Source organism: Meriones unguiculatus, chromosome 1 (genome assembly GCF_030254825.1).
Source record: "Meriones unguiculatus strain TT.TT164.6M chromosome 1, Bangor_MerUng_6.1, whole genome shotgun sequence".
In the NCBI taxonomy this organism is placed as follows: domain Eukaryota; kingdom Metazoa; phylum Chordata; class Mammalia; order Rodentia; family Muridae; genus Meriones; species Meriones unguiculatus.
The window spans coordinates 40,375,428-40,392,598 of NC_083349.1; the positions used below are offsets into that span (position 1 = coordinate 40,375,428).

A 17,171-nucleotide genomic window follows, 5' to 3' on the forward strand; every position below is an offset into this window, starting at 1 on the left:
ACATTTTGATATTTTTTTTTAATTCTGTGTATTTGTTAAACGCTGTGATCATCAATGTAATTTTTTTCTTATGTTTCCAAAGACAGGGTCTCAACTGTATACCCCAGGCTTGCTTCCAACTTACTCTGTAAGCTCAGACTGGGTAGAATCCATGAGCCTCCAGAGGTCAACCACTGTGCATGCTCATCTGGTCCACTTTATGAGCAGGGTTGTTGTTGTTGTTGTTAAAATGTGAACACAGTTTTCTTTATGCTGTTCTAAAAATAATCTGCGAATTTGGTGGAGGTTTGTTGTTGTTGTTGATTTTTTTTTGCTTTATGAGAGAGGGTTGTGCTATGAAGCCTAGGCTAGCCGTGAACTCAGGATCCTCCTGACTCCCCCTCTTGAAAGTTGGGGTTATAGGTGTGCACCACCATACCCCCACCTCTGCATATTTAGAGTCTGTATAATATTACACAGATCACCGTATCTATTTCCATTTGTGTTACAGTTCACTTGTGGCTATATGACAGTTAACTTCCACTGCCAACTTGATTAAGAAATGTCTGTCTAGTATTAAGAAATGTCCAGGGTACTTGTGAGGCACACTTTTGAGTATGTCTTTGAAGACAATTAGCTGAAGAAGGAAAATCCATCCTGAGGTAGGTGGCATTATGGACTGAGGACCCAGGCTGAACTGAAAGTGGGGAAGAGAAAAGAAAGCAAGCACAGCCACAGCATTCATTCCTCTTTGCTCCCTGACTGTGGACAGGGTGTGATCAGCTGCCTCACACCTGTACTGCCATGCCTTCCCTGCAGGGACAGGACTACCTCACCTCAAACTGTGAGCCAACACAAGTTCTGCCTTCCCTAAACTGTTCCTTGACAGGTGTTTGTTTCACCACAGCAAGGTGGTATGAGCCAGAAGCCTTCTGGCTTTCCCTGTGACAGACAGTGGTGAATGGGGAAGTTGATGTTTTGTTCTCTTCTGCCCATTCTCTTCATATTGTGGCATCTAGGGTTTGTTTTTGCTGCTCCCAGTCCACCGAGTGACTTGCAAGACTCGGAGGTGATAGCCTGAGGTTAGTTGAAACTGTTGGCCCCGGGGGATTAGTTTGAGTATGTGCATAAAACCACCTTTTTAAAAATCCACCATCTTCTGGCAAATTCTTCCCTCAAAAGCATCACTTTGGGCTGGAAGATGGTTCAGTGGTTAAGAGCACTGCTCTACCAGAGGTCCTGACTTCAGTTCCCAGCAACCACACGGTGGCTCAAACCCATCTATACTGGGATCTGATGCCCTTTTCTGTCGTGCAGGTGCACATGCAGTCAGAGCACTCATACATAAAATAAATAAATCTAAAAATAATAAAAAAATCACTTTGGAGTGGGTTTCCTACACAGAACACCAGGGTGTCTCGTAGTGTGTCAGCTACACTACAAAAATTGTTAGGATCATAGCGAGTGGGTGTGATTCAGTGAGTTTAGCCCATTTGAGAACTGAGGAAGAAAAGAAGTGAAGCTATGTAGCCAAGGCAGGACTTCCACCCAGAAAAGAATATAAAGGCAAGCCTATAGACATTTGGGAGGTATATGGTCCATGATTTTGTTTTATTCATACATTTTTAAACATGTTGGCAAAAATATCTGTATTGTACTATAACTAGATAGGTTGCTGGAGTATCAAATACTAGCAAAACCTAAACTCAGGGGGGAGGGGATGTATTAACAAAGGCTACTACTATGTGATTTTCCTACGGACAGTCTCAGCTTTTAAGGCTCAGACTCAAAGACTGAAACAGAGAGACTAGTCACTCACTCAAAGACATCGAAATCAAGGGACAATATCACCCGATACCAGGAGAGTTTGTGCGTAATTTGGGCTGTCTAGAACCACTTCCGAGCCCGAAAGATGTGCTCCCATAACCATGGGGTTTGAATGAAGTTACTGAACCCCATAACCTCAAGGTCCTTACGGTCACAGAGAAACCTAAGTAAGTCAAATATTTGCATAAATGTAAATAAAATATAAATAAAAACATAAGTGGTAAACAGTACTCAGACAGTAAGATAGGCAGGCTCAGGGCATGCTGATGGAGCAGGGAACCTCAGAATGGTTCTGGAGAGGATCGTTACCCGTGAGCCCCGGGGAGACCCTGCATGGTTCTTAAATATGAGGCTTTACGCTGCCATGTACAGATTTCTGACCCACAAGCAGCAAGGGACAAGGCTTTAACTTAGGTCCTAGTCTCTTGGCACCTTGTCTACATGTTGTTACCTGCTACGGTGGCTGGCAGTTTGCCAGTACTTTATATATTCCCACTGAAACCAAGAATAGCACTTTTGATTTTGTTAACAGCAGAAGATGGACACAGATATGGGAAGTCCTTATAAAAGTATCGGTAGCAAGGTAGAAACTGACCAGTAATGCACACCCAGGGAATCTATAGGCTAACACTAAAGGAAGGGTGTGATATAGATGCCATCTGGACCTCTCCATTTCCTACCCTGGACTACAAATGTGGTTTTGAGCTTCCAGCTAGATGAGGCACAAAGATACCATCCAGCAGGAAGAATATCTACATTTTCATTGGAAGGAAGATTTCCATATACAAACATTTGGCAAATAATTGACATTATAGTGATGTTAACCAGGTGATTTTACTCATTTGCTTTAATCAGGACCAAGCCCCTGTGATAGAAGATGGAGGGTAAAGTATTATCAAAGCAATAATGTCATGGTTTGGTGGAACTATCGCACAACGGACAGAAAAAGTGAGCTAGCAGACCAAAATAATAGCAAGCTGATACATCTGTAGCAGTTACTACTCTTGAAGTTGCTACAACAAAATGACAGACAAAAGCAACTAAAAGAAGGAAGGCTCCATCACAGTGGAGCGGGCATGGCAGCCCGCATAGCGTGGTGACTGGTCACGGTGAGCCCATTGTCAGGAAGCTAAGTGAGGAGCCAAATGTTGGGTGCCATGTCATTTCTCCCGTCTATCCAGGCTACATTCACTCTGTGAAAAGGTTCTGTCTACATCTAGGGTGGGTCTTCCTGCTCTGTCAAATCAATCTAGCAATTTCGTCAGGGACGATCTCTAGCGTGTCTCTAAAGCTTCGTCAGGTTGACGAAGCTTAACCACCACAGTGTCAAAATGAGCCTCTCTGATTTAAGAAGATAAGCTAGCTTCCTCCTTTAAACCACGGTACGTGGAGGGTAGGGAAACAGAAACAACTACAGAAATGACATCGCTCCCAAAAGCGGTACATGGGAAAGCAAAGGTAAAAACGAACAGTCCTGAGAGGTAGAAGACACACCGGCCCCATGAGGCGGTTACCAGAAGGGTAGCAGTCCGTCCTGATTTCGTTTTCCTGTCCTGGACTATGAGCCTGCACTGTCCCTCAGGCACCTTTCAAGTACAGAAATGTGATCATGCCAAGTCTTACTGGATCAGTCCTAACTCTAAATACCCTCCAGCGCCTTTTCCTATCTTTCCCTTTTTTATTTTTATATTATTATTATTAGTCTAAAGAGGTAAAAGCTGTGGCTGTTGCCTGCTTTAGCAGGCCCGTGCTTCAGTGCTGCCAAAGGGGCCCTCAAACCTTTCCTTCCTTCTAACTGGTCTCCTGGAAAGGCCTTTTCCTCAGGCAGCCCAGGCAGCATCACACAGACACTCTTGGTTGTGTAACATTTTTCCCAGGATGCTGAGTTCGGGGTCGGGTGTGTGTGTGTGTGTGTGTGTGTGTGTGTGTGTGTGACAAGGACCCTATCTGGCTTTCACCCGTGAAGAGTATCTTTACTGACAAAATGAATAGGTAAATGAATGTCACAGGACAAGCAACAATGAAATACACTTCTGGTATATGTTTAAGTTTTATTAAAATATATTTAGGAGGCAAGAAACACTATAGTTTTCTTCGTCAGAGCAAATAAATTCATTATGAAGAAGAATGCAAAAATTCATGTGAATTTTGAGGCTAAACAAGAACTGTGGAATGCTTCAGGCTACGCCCTGAGGGTATTTCTGGAGGTGCGTGCTTAATATGGAAACGCCGTGCAGTGATAGATTCGTCTCTCCCGAGGTCGGAGAAGCAAGGCTCATCTTCATTTCCTCAGATGAGAATATGTGTACGATGAGGGACTTGAAAATTGCAAGGTTTCCGAGGCATATGACACTTAATTTTTTTTAAACTGAGAACTCTGTCCCGAAGAGGGGAGAGGATGAAGCTATCACGTTGCCTATTACCGGTGGGGCTGACGCCTGAACCCAGGGCCCCTCCGGGGGGAGGGGGCCAGTCCAGCTTTTCATTCAGGCTCAGCACCTGCCACCTGGCGTCTGCTGCAAAGGGTCCCCATCCTCCCGAGATCCGAGTCACAGAGCGGGCGGATCGCCTGCGCCGGGCTGGAAGACTCTTGTAAGCTCCTAGCAACCAGCACGGCGAAGCCGAATGGACCATTTCCCGACCCCGCCTTCCAGACGCCTTTTGGGTGGGGCGGGACTGGGCAGCGCCCCTGGTGGGCAGCCAAGCGCCCGGCTTCTTCCGTCTGTGCCCGCGCGGGCGCCCCCTAGCGGCCACACGCGTGCAGCGCCGCGTTGCGAGCCCTAAGCCTTTTCCGCGGCGCCGCGGGGTTTCAGGCCCCCGGGAGCGGGAAAGCCCCGAGTCCCTAGCCAAAGGACACGCACCGCCGTCCACGCGGCTGCTCGCTTCTGTGGCCTAAGCGTGACCAGACCCCAGACGCAAAGGCCGGGCCCGGGATGTGCATCAGGGATCTGGGGCCAAGGACGCTGGAGGTGCCCGTGGGTCCCCGCGGGAGTCAGCCACGTCGTCCACCCCAGGCTCCCGGCCAGGAGAGGGAGGGGACTCGCGCACGGCCACGGCGACGGGTGCGGACACCTCGCACGCTTACGCGCGCCCGAGCGGGACTCCTGCGCCGCCGCGTCGGGCCCGCGCCGCGCGCGCCCGCGGGTGGGCGTGGGAGGCAGGGGCGCAGCTGCCCGCGGCGTGCGCGCGCTGCCCGCGCCGCCAGTCGCAGCCTCCCGTCCCCGGCGCGCGTCACGAGGACGAGCGGGCGGCGAGCAGGGGGTGGGGCCGCGGCCGGAGGGGCCCGAGCGGCTGCCGAGCCACAGAGCCGGAGCCGGGGCGCGGGCGGCTGCGGTCCCGGTGGCAGCGGGGGAAGATGGTGGCGCTGCAGGCGGGAGCGGCTGGAGAGCAGCTTTATTCCCAGGCTTGGCACGGTCGTTGTCACTAGCGCCGCCTGCTCCCGCGGGCCCGCGGACCCAGCTGTCAGGCAAGGTACCACCGCCGGGGCGGGCTGGGTGAGTGCCGGGCGCCCGACGCCCCGGACGGAGCTCGGGTCCTCGTGGAGGGGGCGATCCCGGGAGCTAAGGGTGCTGCGTGGAACAATAGTGCGGATGAACAGGGACAGCAGGCGACATCCAGGGGGGCAATGCTTGGAGCCAGCGAGGCGGGGGAAGGGTGTGTACCAGAGAGATGCCAGGCGTCCGGTGCGCGCTGAGATACCCGGCTTTGGGAAGAGCTGGCCGGATGACAGTCATGGCAGGAGCGTGTGTGTGTGTGTGTGTGTGTGTGTGTGTGTGTGTGTGTGTGTGTGAGTGAGTGTGTGTGTGTGTGTGTGTGTGTGTATGTGTGTGTGTGTGATAGCAGAGGGGATGGAGGTGGCAGATCCGAGGTGCAGGAGGGATGACATTTCCAGGAATCCCCGCTAGGATCCCTCCTCTCTTGCTGACTGACGGAAACCCTGAGGTGGGCAGGATGCACTTGGTGTGTGAAGTGTGGAGGGAGGCACAGGGCAAGGCCGGGGTTGTAAAACCCCGTGTGGAAGTGTGTAGTGAGCAATTGGATCCACGCTCTCTAAAAACTGCGCCCCACAGCCAGCGGTCTGCTTTTGCTGACTCGATGCCGCCAGCTAACACTGTGGGACAGTATTGGTTGTTTTGACCCTGCAAGTCTGAAAACAGTTTCTGTTCTGCTTCTGTTCTTGAGCGGCTGGGGGTAGGGGTTCTGGGTTCCCCTTTCCCTGACCTCATAACCCCGGGACGTGGAAGTGAGCTTTTTGCTTTGAGGCACATGGTAGGAAAAGAGGATAATTGGTTGCCCCTTTGGAGGTTGCTGGTGGCCCTGGTTCTGAAGTGAGCTTTGCCGGCAGTTGCCAGCTTCTCCTGGACTGCCTGACTCTGCAATTTCTATTGTTTATGTCCTGTCTCACCTAAAGAGAACGGTGTTTAATGGTCCACCTTCCTCTCCTCTTCCCACAACTTTTATCTCCAGACTCCCTTCCACACTGAAGTACTGAAAACCTTCTGGCTGAAGGACGGGTAGTCTTTGTGTTGCTTCTTTTAGAATAAACTCTGGAGGTGTGTAAAGAGGGTGGAGGGCTTCAAAAATAAAAGAGAGAGAGATTGGGAGAGGGGTAAAAACGAGGAAAAGAGCATACCGAGAAATGTTTTACGTCCTCTTGGGTGTTTTCTATGGGAAATGAGATACTCTGTTTCTGCTGGTAACATCCACTCTCCTGGCTCTCACAATGGTTAGAAGGTCCATTTAGGGACTGAAATCTCCGGAGACCTGTGGTGATAAGATCTCCGGTCAGTAAAGACCCGCTTTCCTTCCCAGTCCAGCTCACTCGTAGGAAATTTGGCAAATGTCCGGCTCTCTAGTGATGTCTAGGAACCAGGACACAGAAAAGCACTCAGAGTCCACAGATGCTTAAATTTCTCTGCGTAATAAAGATAGGGCTGGGTGGAGAGGAAGTAAGATGGCATATTTACATGTGTGCCCACTGCAGCTTGGTCCCCTGGAGTCTGTATTTCTCCTGCGGTATCCGGAAGAGTGAATGTACCTTTATGCTAATAGCTCAGTACTTTATTGAAATTATATGAGTGGATTAAACTGCTTGGGACATATTTCAGTCATATTACCTTAAATTCTACTGAATTGCTGTGAGAACCAAAAAGGGCTGCCCTTAGCCTCTTTGAAAAGATTGTAATAATCAAGGCTTTACAAACAAACATACAATATATTGATACCAAAGATTTCTTTCTTTTTCTTTAATTTTTTTTTTAATTTTGTTCCTTGGGCAAAGATTACATTATCCCATTGATACTAAGCCTGTCCACATGTGATTTTTCCTTCTCATTTATCATTGTTAAAAATTAATGATGATATATGGACCAGGTCTTCTGGAAGCTGTCAATGTAAAATAAATTTCCCCATGTCCTTCAAGTCAAGCTTCTAAAATTTTAATGTGAGGTTGTTGGATCTCACCCAAGATTTAAAGGAGGATTTATAAAAATGAATTTTGAATCTTAGTTCTTCACTCTTACTGCTTCAGCCATGTATCTTTCTGATGGATATAAATCACTTAAGAGGTTTTGGTTTCTTTACTTTAAAAAAGTTATTCTCTCTGTATTTGCAGGTAAAACCATATTTATAAATTTCTTATAAGAGAGCTCAAGAGTATTAGAAATTGCTAACATAGATAACCTGATTAGAGAAAGAACTGCACAGCAGCACAATCAATGACTTTAGAATTTTTTTTATTTTCTTTCTCATGTAAATGAGATAATCTTTCAAATGCGATGCCCTGCTTTTCTAACGTTTGGCCTGGTGAGGTTAAAGGTACAGCTCAAATCTGTAATTCAGTTTGGTAAATGGCTGTACCATTCCCCACAGCCCGCAGCAAGCCATTTGTTTTGCGCGAATGCCTTTTCTTCACTTAAAGTAGTCTTAATGCTTTCTTCTTCTATTTTTAAAAGTTTGTTCTTTCAGAAGACTTGGAAGTAAAAGACGTTTGAAAATTGACCTGCAAGGCCAAAAGAAATAAACCATGGTGCCACTGGGAAACTGGGCTTTTATGGTACGAGAAGGAAGAAATGGAGAGAACTACAAGCAGTACACACAGACTTGTTCTTTAATAAGTTGGGTGGTGAAGGAGAGGGCGATACGTCAAAGGAAAGGCACAGCAGCGGGAGGGGAGCGTACTTCAGAGGCCCAGGATATGAATCCATTAAGAGGAAGGGAGATATAAGTGGGAAGTTAAGATGATAAAACCTTCAAGATGGTGGGCCTTACGGGTGGAGGCATGGCTCCAGAGATGGGGAATTCTGAGATGGAAGGAAAGGAATATGGTTATAATCTCAGAAAGATGAAGGCAAGTTGAGGCTAGGAGTAGAATAACAGAGGCTTGTGGCAATGTGGAAAACTGGCGTGAGTGAATGGCCATCACCCAGCAAGGAGGGCCTCTGTGTTTGAATTTATAGAGGAAGCAGCAAGCCCTATACAAGTTGTGCTTTGACAACTACTTTATTTTTGCAGTAGTGAACATTCAATACTGTTAAATTCAGTGGGATTTCTGTCCCTTATTCTCCATGGAAAGAATGCTCACTTTTAAAATTGCCTGAATTGTCTGAAACTCCATTTGACGGTTTTCCTATGAGAGCTTTCTCTTGGGGACCTTTGAGTTCAATAAATAAGGCCTGTAATAAAACAATGGAGAAAACAAGGCTTTTTTTTTTTTAAGATAAACTTTTCTTATATATTACAGCAAGATGTGGCTTTTACAGTGAAGTGTAAAGTTGACTTTTCAAAACTCAAATATAGCACCTTACCCAATACCACACCCATAAAAAAAGTATTTGACATGCTTTTGTCACATGAACTCATAAATAAATTAATTTGTTTTGGTAAGTTAAATATAGTCTCTGAGATCTGAAATTTCAGAATTTATGCATGACAGTAGATACTCAGTGAATTATATTCTATGACCTGTCCAAGGTTATGGTAATATAAACTTCTCTATGTATTCATACCTGCTACAGACATTAATCTTGAAAAACAAGGACATTGTTTTCCCACAAAATACCTATGCATGCTTGAGACCCTTGAGTATGACGATTCCAGATAAAATTATGAAATTTTATCTGTAGCTAATGATAATTTGAGGTTCTAAGGATGAAATCTGTGTGTACTTTTAACAAATATTGATCAAACACCCTCTCTGGGCCAGGCTAGCTTCGGGGATAGAAATGGGGTGGGGGGGCACTGGAAGAGTCCCTAACATCACAGAGCTTTTAGTGGGGGGGAGACTACAAGGAGAGAAATAAGTGACATGAAATGACATGTATGGATAAGAATAAAATGGTGGGAAGGAACTAGGTAGAAGGCTCAGTTGTGAAAGTGTGCAAGCAGGAGGACTGGAGTCTGGATTTCCAGAGCCTACACAAATGCCAGGCGGCCTACCTGTCATTTGAGCTGCAGAAGGCAGACAGGGAATCCCCAGATTATCTGGAGAGGTGAGCCTCGTCGCCGACCTCGTTGTTTGGTTAAGAGATCTCGCCTCAAAATAATTTCAGCATCAATCTAGGGCCTGCTCATGCATGCACATGCAAACATGCATACATGTATATAGATACCACACACACAAACACATGAGAAGAAGGAAAGGTGGGGAAGAGACTAAAACAGGGGAGGCAATACAGTGGGACAACAGGGGAGATGATGCCATAATAGGACCGTCAGAGAAGACTGTACAAGCTTTAAAATGAGAGGAGCAAGCCATAAAAACGTTGGCGAGAAGGGCTATAGGCAGAATATGCTTTCCGAGCTCAAGGGCCTGCGGGGAAGCACCTTTGGGTTCGGTGGTTTACCTGGACATAAGGCGCCCCACCTGATTGAGGGAGCAGCCACTTAGAGAGGTATCTGCTTTGCCTTTCAGTATGAAATCTGCCGCCCACACGGTTACCTTGTTACCAAATTGTACTGACCCAAGAGGCAATGCTGGGTTTCTGAAAAGGTGCGTGCTCTCAGCCAAACATGATAAAGCTGGAAAACCTGAGGAGTGACTGTGTGTAGCTCTAAGATGCTAGCCTGCTGGAAGTGGTCCGCCAGCTTGGAACACTGAATCCTCTTTAAATGTGGTAGTCTTCTCTTCCCCCGAACCCCACACTTCAACTCTTATTTGCAAGGGCAAGGTCGTCCAGGCTAGAACTCTGTTTTGTTCTAGTGGCTAGAACCCATAACACAATGAACAACGCTGTGCATTAGTAGGAGATACTCAGTCATTAAATAAGACACTTCCAATGATTTTCAGGTATAAGCCTGAAGCCAGGTATAAGGGGTGAGTGTATAACCCTCTTTTGGTTTGCTTTCTGCAGTCAGCTAGCTGCTTTCCAAAGCAGGACAGCAAATCAGCGTATGATACTGAGCTCATTTATGCATTTAGATGCTGGAGCAAAGACTTGAGTCCAGATAGTTTCTTTGGAAGACACGCCCAAGAAATAAAATTTGAGAGTGAAGAACTCAAGACAAAGAGAGGAAGCAAGCCAATCAGAGATGAGTTAATGAGCAGGTCACTGCTTTGAGCAACGGATGTGTACACCACAACTTAGAATCCCACACTGGAGGATGGGAAACCTGAGGAATCTCCCCACCCTGCAGAGATAAGCCCCCAGCACTTTCAGGCTGCTGGTGTAAGCCTGAGCACTGTTCAGAAGCACTGAAGAAAGCCCCCGGCAGAAAAACAGAATGAACTAGCTGTGATGCAAAGCAGTGTGTTGGGCACAGTCAATCAAAGTTGTAGATAAGCTCAGAAGCTGCCCAGAGCCTCTGTTCCATAGGACAAAGAGACACCATAAGAATTATTTTGACAGATTAATAATTGGTTTGACAGCAATTATTTTTACTATAGGAATTTAAATTGCTGCAACAGCTGCCCATATTCCATTCACTCACAGCCACTGATAGTGCTCAGAACTGGAGATGCACGTCACCCTCGCTTCTCATGTGTAAAGTACTCTTGATTATAAGGTGGCCCCAAGTTTTCCACAAAAGGTTTTGAAGGTTTCATGGCCACTTGAATATATATATATATATATATTTACCTGAACATATTTAAAGTTGTATATGTAAAATTAATAATATTGAAATAGTCCATCTACTCTCCTACATTATGAAGTCACTTATTCTCGTAAGCCTTAAACTTCTGTGCTCATTAGTTTTGTCAACTTGACGCAAACTAGAGTTACCCGGGAAAGGGGAACCATCTGATGGGCCTGTGGGCATGTCTGTGTGGCATTTTCCCCACTGATGATTGGGAAGAGAGGCCACAGCCTTCTGTAGCCAGTGTCACACTTGTGCAGGGGCCAGGGCTATAGAGAGTAAGCTGAACAAGTCATGGAGAGCAAGCTAGTCAGCAGTGTTCTTCCACGGCCCCTGCTTCAGTCCCTGCCTCCAGGGTCCTTCCCTGCCCTACTTCTGAGATAGACTGTGACGTGGATGTGTAAGCCAAATAAACCCTTTCCCCTCAGAAGCTGGTTAGGTCAGCATTTTATCAGAGTAGCCCAAAACACGCTGGGACAACAGCTGAGCATGTCATCACGAGACCACTTTGTGTTGTCTATTTCCTTCCTTGTTGGGATGGTACCGCTTGAGTTTCTATAAGATGCTGCCACTGTGAACTCATTGCTCAGTTCCAGAGCACAGGAAAGTCTCTTTTTTTCTTCCTACAGGAGTATCATGACATCCCAACCCATGCTTTTCCATAGCCGTGTCAGAACATCCAATAGAGGGCATCACAGGGCTCCTCCGGGGAAATTCCTACTTAAATTCCCATTAGCTCTTGGTCTGCTTTCCTCATGGATACAGTCGTTTATGGTATTCCAATCACGTGGCCTGCATAAGCAGCCTCTGTCTTGTATTGTTGGGTCTGTTTCCCCGCAATAGCTGTCAGGCAGCCCCTGAAACACTGTTGCTTTTCATGCAGCCTGCAGTCTTACAGCTTACCCATTGTAGACGCGCTCTCTCTCTTTAAAGTCCGTTGCTGTCACTCCAGCATTAATGACTTGCTTGATTTTTTCAGTGCCAGTTGACTCACAGGTAATAGGCTTTTGGGTTTCTGACAATCAGATTAAAGTAACTAAGAGAACGCTGTACAAAATGGGGAAACTTTGTAGGCACTCAAACATAAAACAGATTTTTTTTTTCTGTCCTGAAGTGTATATTGGAGCTTTTTTGAAAAAAAAAAATTTTTTTTTGAATAGCCGTTTCATTTTATTTTGGCGTCTGTGAAGTGACCATGAGAAGTTGTCAAGGTATGACTGTGCAAAGCCAACTCTGCCTGCCAGGTTTCTCCAGAAGCTTCCTCTTCGTTCCTTGGCATACTCATTAGTGTGAAAAAATAACACGGTTTGCTTTGTAAAGGAGTGATTGTTCATCGTCCAAATTATATAAGGATCTATGTGCCTGACTTTTGATGACTCTGTATCTCTTGATCAATTTTGTATTTATTGATAGTTACATATCATTTTAAAAAAAGTATACTTGACAAGGGATACCTAAGTATCCTCCTTTCTCCACAAGTAGTTGCACTATTTTGTGACAGTATCTTTTGATGTTGCCCTAGCTGCCTTTGAACTAACCATCTTCCTGTCTCAGTCTCCCTTAGTAGCTAGGATTGCAGGCATGCCAGACCAATCCAAGTTTTAGCATATTTTAATGCAGTGGGAAAGTTTGTCACTTAAAAGAAATTTCATCTAAAAGGAATAATTACATCCTAACTGTTCTATTCAATGAGTTGGGATTATTATACTAGATTTTACTGCTGTGGTTCACTTTTGGTCATAACTGATTTTTTTTTCATGTTCTGACCATCATTCTTAGCAAGAATACAATGGCACTGTAGATGATTGTGTGTGAGTATACTTACACATATGCACCACTGAAACAAGTTTGTAGAACAATATCTGTCTTCTGTTACATGTGGTGCGCTCTGTTTTCTGGCCTTTTCTGCGCCTATTTTTTTTCATGTTTGCCAACACGCTAAGCTGATCTCAGTGCTAATGGGTCTTGACACAGTGTGAGACACAGTGCCCCGTTATATTAAGCCTGTCGGAAGAGCGCTTATTTTCTTATAATATGAAATAATTTCCTGTCTGAAGGGTTTTTTTTTTTCTGTTTGTTTCAAATCATTAACATATTTGGGTATTTGGTGGTGTGGGTGTAGATGTCACAACACTCAGAAAGGGAAACTTTGAATATTTTATTTACAAAAGGAGAAATTATGTGAAGTATTGAAAAGCGTGCAAAATGGGATGCGGAGGATTGGTTCCTCGCGAAATCTGGTAGCTTTCAGGGTAGCCCTGGTAAGTGTGGCTCCTTACACGTGGGCTCCTCTCTCCTCATGGCTCTTTTCTGTCCCCTCCTTCTGAGGCCCTTTCCCCGGCTTGTGGCCCTGCTAGTGTCTGGATGTTCAATTCAGACACTGGATTCTAATTTTAGTTCACTGTATTTTTCCTCGTTGTGAAAATGGTGTTTGTATCCACTTTTCTTTCAAATGATTTGGAAACACAAGGATCTTTTTGCCTGAGCTGACACTTGGTGAAGTTTTGTTCCGAAGGAGATAGAACTTAGTCCATAGATGAAGGTTTCCATAGTGATGGGCTGAACAAAAGCCTAACTGAATCTCTTGTGTGTTGCCGAGGATTGAACCTAGGGCTTCATACGTGCTGGGCGAGCTGCATTCCCAGCCCAAGCCTACATCCAGGCACCACTGCATAATTTATGGCTGTCTAGTTGTGTAATGCACATACATATCAAACCGTTCTCTGCAATCTCAGTGTGTTCTCAGTGCAATGACTACAAGCAGATCAACACAAAGGAGTGTGGGGTTCGGCGGCATTATATACAGCACCCACATGCCTAACTAAGGTTTTGCCTCCTAATGATTTTACAACTTCAAAACTGCATCAGCAGAATAATATAGCTGAGATGGAACTTTGAGACCCACAGTGGTTGTCTCAAAACCGAAGGACAAGGCAAAGGGAAATATCCTGAGGTCCGTGGATGGGAATGAGGCAAGGTTGCTCCTGGTGTCCAAGTCTCTTCTGTCTTTCTGCCCTCTCAACAGCTTCTCACCTTATCTGCTCAAGCTGGACTTACGATGCCCTCATTTGTGTGTGTCAGTGAGTGAATGAGTAAGTAAATGTGTGTGTGTGTGAGAGAGAGAATATGAAAGTATATGAGTATGTGTGAGTATGTATGAGTGAAAGTGTATGTGAGAGTGTGTCTCTATGAGTGAGAATGTGTATGTGAGAATATATGTGCAGGAGTGAGGGTGTGTGAATGAAAGCATGTGTATGAGAGCATGTGAGGATGAGTATGAGAGAGAGAGTATGTGTGTGTGAGGGTGTGTGTGAAATTATATATATATATATATATATATATATATATATAGAGAGAGAGAGAGAGAGAGAGAGAGAGAGAAAGACACACACACACAGAAGAGAGAGTTGCGTGCTGCATGGACACCTCTCTAGTTTGGATACCATGAACTGGGAAAAATTCAAGATGAGTCAGAATATGGTGCCACCAGCAATGAGCAGGGCTGTGCCTCAGCTTTCCCAGCAGCCAAAGGCCATGAAACACAGCCTTCCCACTGCTTCCCACACTGCCATTGGGAAAGCTAACTGAGACCTAGAAGGCTGAAGAAAGGTAGACACACCTCATCCTTCATAATGGCACTAAGCAAAAATGACTCCTAGTCCCTACCACTGCCTTCCTGTACTCCAGCGGTCAGCAGGACTTTTCTATCCTGTACCATGTAGTCTTTGTCACAGTTTTTCAGTTCTTCTGCTGTAGCATGGAAGCAGCCCTTGACACTGTGAAATCCAGAGCCATAGCTGTGCTCTGACAGGGGCATTCAAGGATGCTAAAATTTCATAAGTTCTTCACATGTCAGAAATTTTTAACTGTCCTTCATTTTTTTTTCAGCTATCTAAAAATATAGACCTGTTTCAGTTCTTAAGCAGTTTAGTGCCAGGCAATTGGGTAGGTCCATCTCATGGACCTCAGTTTGCTGACTCGTGGCCTGGGTTTGCATAGAGCTTTGCTTCACTTTAGCACCCACAGGTAAGACCCCATCCCTTCTAAATGCACAGTACACCTGTGCACACATACTTCCTGTGCAGTACTCTGCACACGATAAACGTCAGGAGAACCTTGCTGGTCTGTGAACCCTGTTTTTCTGTCTATAAAAGAAATCCTGCCTTGATTCTATCAATCCTTTGGGAGTAGCTGAGTTCATGGTTCTGTGATTAAATTTAGGGGCGCTGAGATTCTTGCCTGGAGGTTTTACCCCTTCTGCTATCTACCATAAAAGGAAAAGAATGTCCGGGAAGAAAGAAGAGAAAACAAACAGACAAAACAAAGCCAGCATTTCAGCAGGAAAGGGGCTTGCTGGGAAGTTAACTGCCCAGGCCAATGTTTCCATCCCTGGGCTTTCTGTCCCTCCAGGCTGCCACTCCTGGGTTTTGCTGGTCACTAGCTCTGCTGTCATTTCCTCAAAGTTGGACACAGGACCAAACTTCCACACTAGCCACACAGAAAGAGAACCTAATGAAATGTAGTTACCTTTTCTGTGCACTGAGAAACTACGCGAATATTCTTTCTGGAGAGCAAAGGCTTGGTCATAGCTCCTGTCTCACTTAAGAATAATTTCAGTTTAATCAGAAACAGTGGTGCTCACCTGTAAGCCCAGGACTTGGGGAGGCAGAGGCAGGCAGATTTCTGTGAGTTTGAGGCCAGCCTGGTATACAAAGTAAGTACAGGATAGGGTTTCTACAGAGAGAAACCCTGAATCAAAGAAACAAAAGCCAACAAAACAAAAAGAATAATCTCAACTTCAAACTTGGAAGCTGGATTATTAGGAAATATGTAACTTTCAACTCATCTTCTCAAATGGGGTGTGCAAACACAGGATGATATTGTCATAGTTGTATCCTGTAAAAACAGGTAAAAATGGGTACTCCCCACTTACGATGAGGTTATGTCCTGATAAACCAACTAGAAATCAAAACAAAGTAGGAAATGCATTCAATCCCCCTAACCTACCGAACACCCTGGCCTAGTAACATACTTCATTGTAGAGCACCAGCTGCTTGCCCTTGTAATCTTGTCTGGCTGGGAGCTTCAGCTCCCTGTCACTTCCCAGCATTCTGAGACTATGACATCCACGTGTCAGCCCTAGAAAAGATCCATATTCACAACCTGAGAAATGCCCTTTCTACCAAAATGGATATAAACTTTGTATCATCATGAAGAGAGAAATCATAAATCTAACTATTATAACTTAGAGACTGTTTGAGTGAGGGTTTCTACTGCTGCAACATAGAAACACTATAATCAAAAAAGCTTGGGGAGAAAAGAGCTTATTTGGCTTACACTTCCATATTTCTGTTGAAGGAAGTCAGGACAGGAGCTCAAACAGGGAAAGATCCTGCAGACAGGAGCTGATACAGAAGCCATGGAGGGGTACTGGCTTTCTCCACATGGCTTGCTCAGCCTGATTGCTTACAGAACCCAGGACCAGTAGCTCAGGGATGATGACACCACCACGGTGCCCTCCTACGTTGATCACTAACTGAAAAAATGCCTTACAGCTGGATCTCATGAGGGCATTTTCTCAACTGAGGCTCCTTCCTCTATGATGACTCTAGCTTGTGTCAATATGACATGAGAAAACAGCCTGTTCAGATACCATCTGTATATGACTCTATAATAAGATTTTTTTTTCTGTGTGTGCGTGCGTGTGTGTGTGTGTGTGTGTGTGTGTGTGTGTGTGTTGCATGCATGTGTTAGGAGGTTGCAAAAAAGGACTATACTAGCTAATCGAGATCAAAATCATTAATAGTATAAATTCCTGATTAAAATTTATTAAGGAAAAGAACAATGAAGTCAGTTTCCAAGTAGGTCCTTTATCTCAGCCTGCCAAAACATTAATTTGCTATGACTTGGAAAAATGCATGGTACGTGTAAAATAAATTATAACGTGTGCTTTTGATTTGTGCATTATGATTGCTGTGGCAGATGATGCCTCGCCTGAGAGACGAAATGTTAAGCAAGTGTTAAAAGTGTGTGTTCCATGCAAGTGATGTGAGAGCTCTAAAGCCTGCTTGGGGACGAGCAGAGGATGAGGGGCTCGGGATTCTGTTCCTATTATGTCTAAGCTGCTCCACATGAGACACAACATAGTGCTTACCAGCTGTGCAAGGACTGTTTGCGAAATTACTCTTGGTGAATGAATGTGAAGGGGCGGGGTGTGGGGGGAGGGCAGGCTTAGAAATCCCTGGGTGGTGGGGGGTAGCTAAGTTTCCATCTGTCGCCAGTGTCTCATG

General features: G+C 45.3%; 1 protein-coding gene across 10 annotated transcripts in view; it reads left to right on the forward strand.

Moving 5' to 3' along the window:
- Window positions 1-4,734: 4,734 nt before the first annotated feature.
- Apba1 (amyloid beta precursor protein binding family A member 1) overlaps window positions 4,735-17,171 on the forward strand; it is a 201,249-nt gene continuing 188,812 nt past the window's right edge. For 7 of the 10 annotated variants that reach the window (XM_060387635.1, XM_060387633.1, XM_060387645.1 and 4 more), the window contains exon 1: window positions 5,138-5,277. The gene's annotated coding sequence lies outside the window, so the exon portion shown is untranslated. Of the gene's footprint in view, window positions 4,869-5,064; window positions 5,301-17,171 lie in introns of those variants that run through there. The other 3 variants (XM_060387639.1, XM_060387647.1, XM_060387656.1) reach the window with 2 other exon arrangements.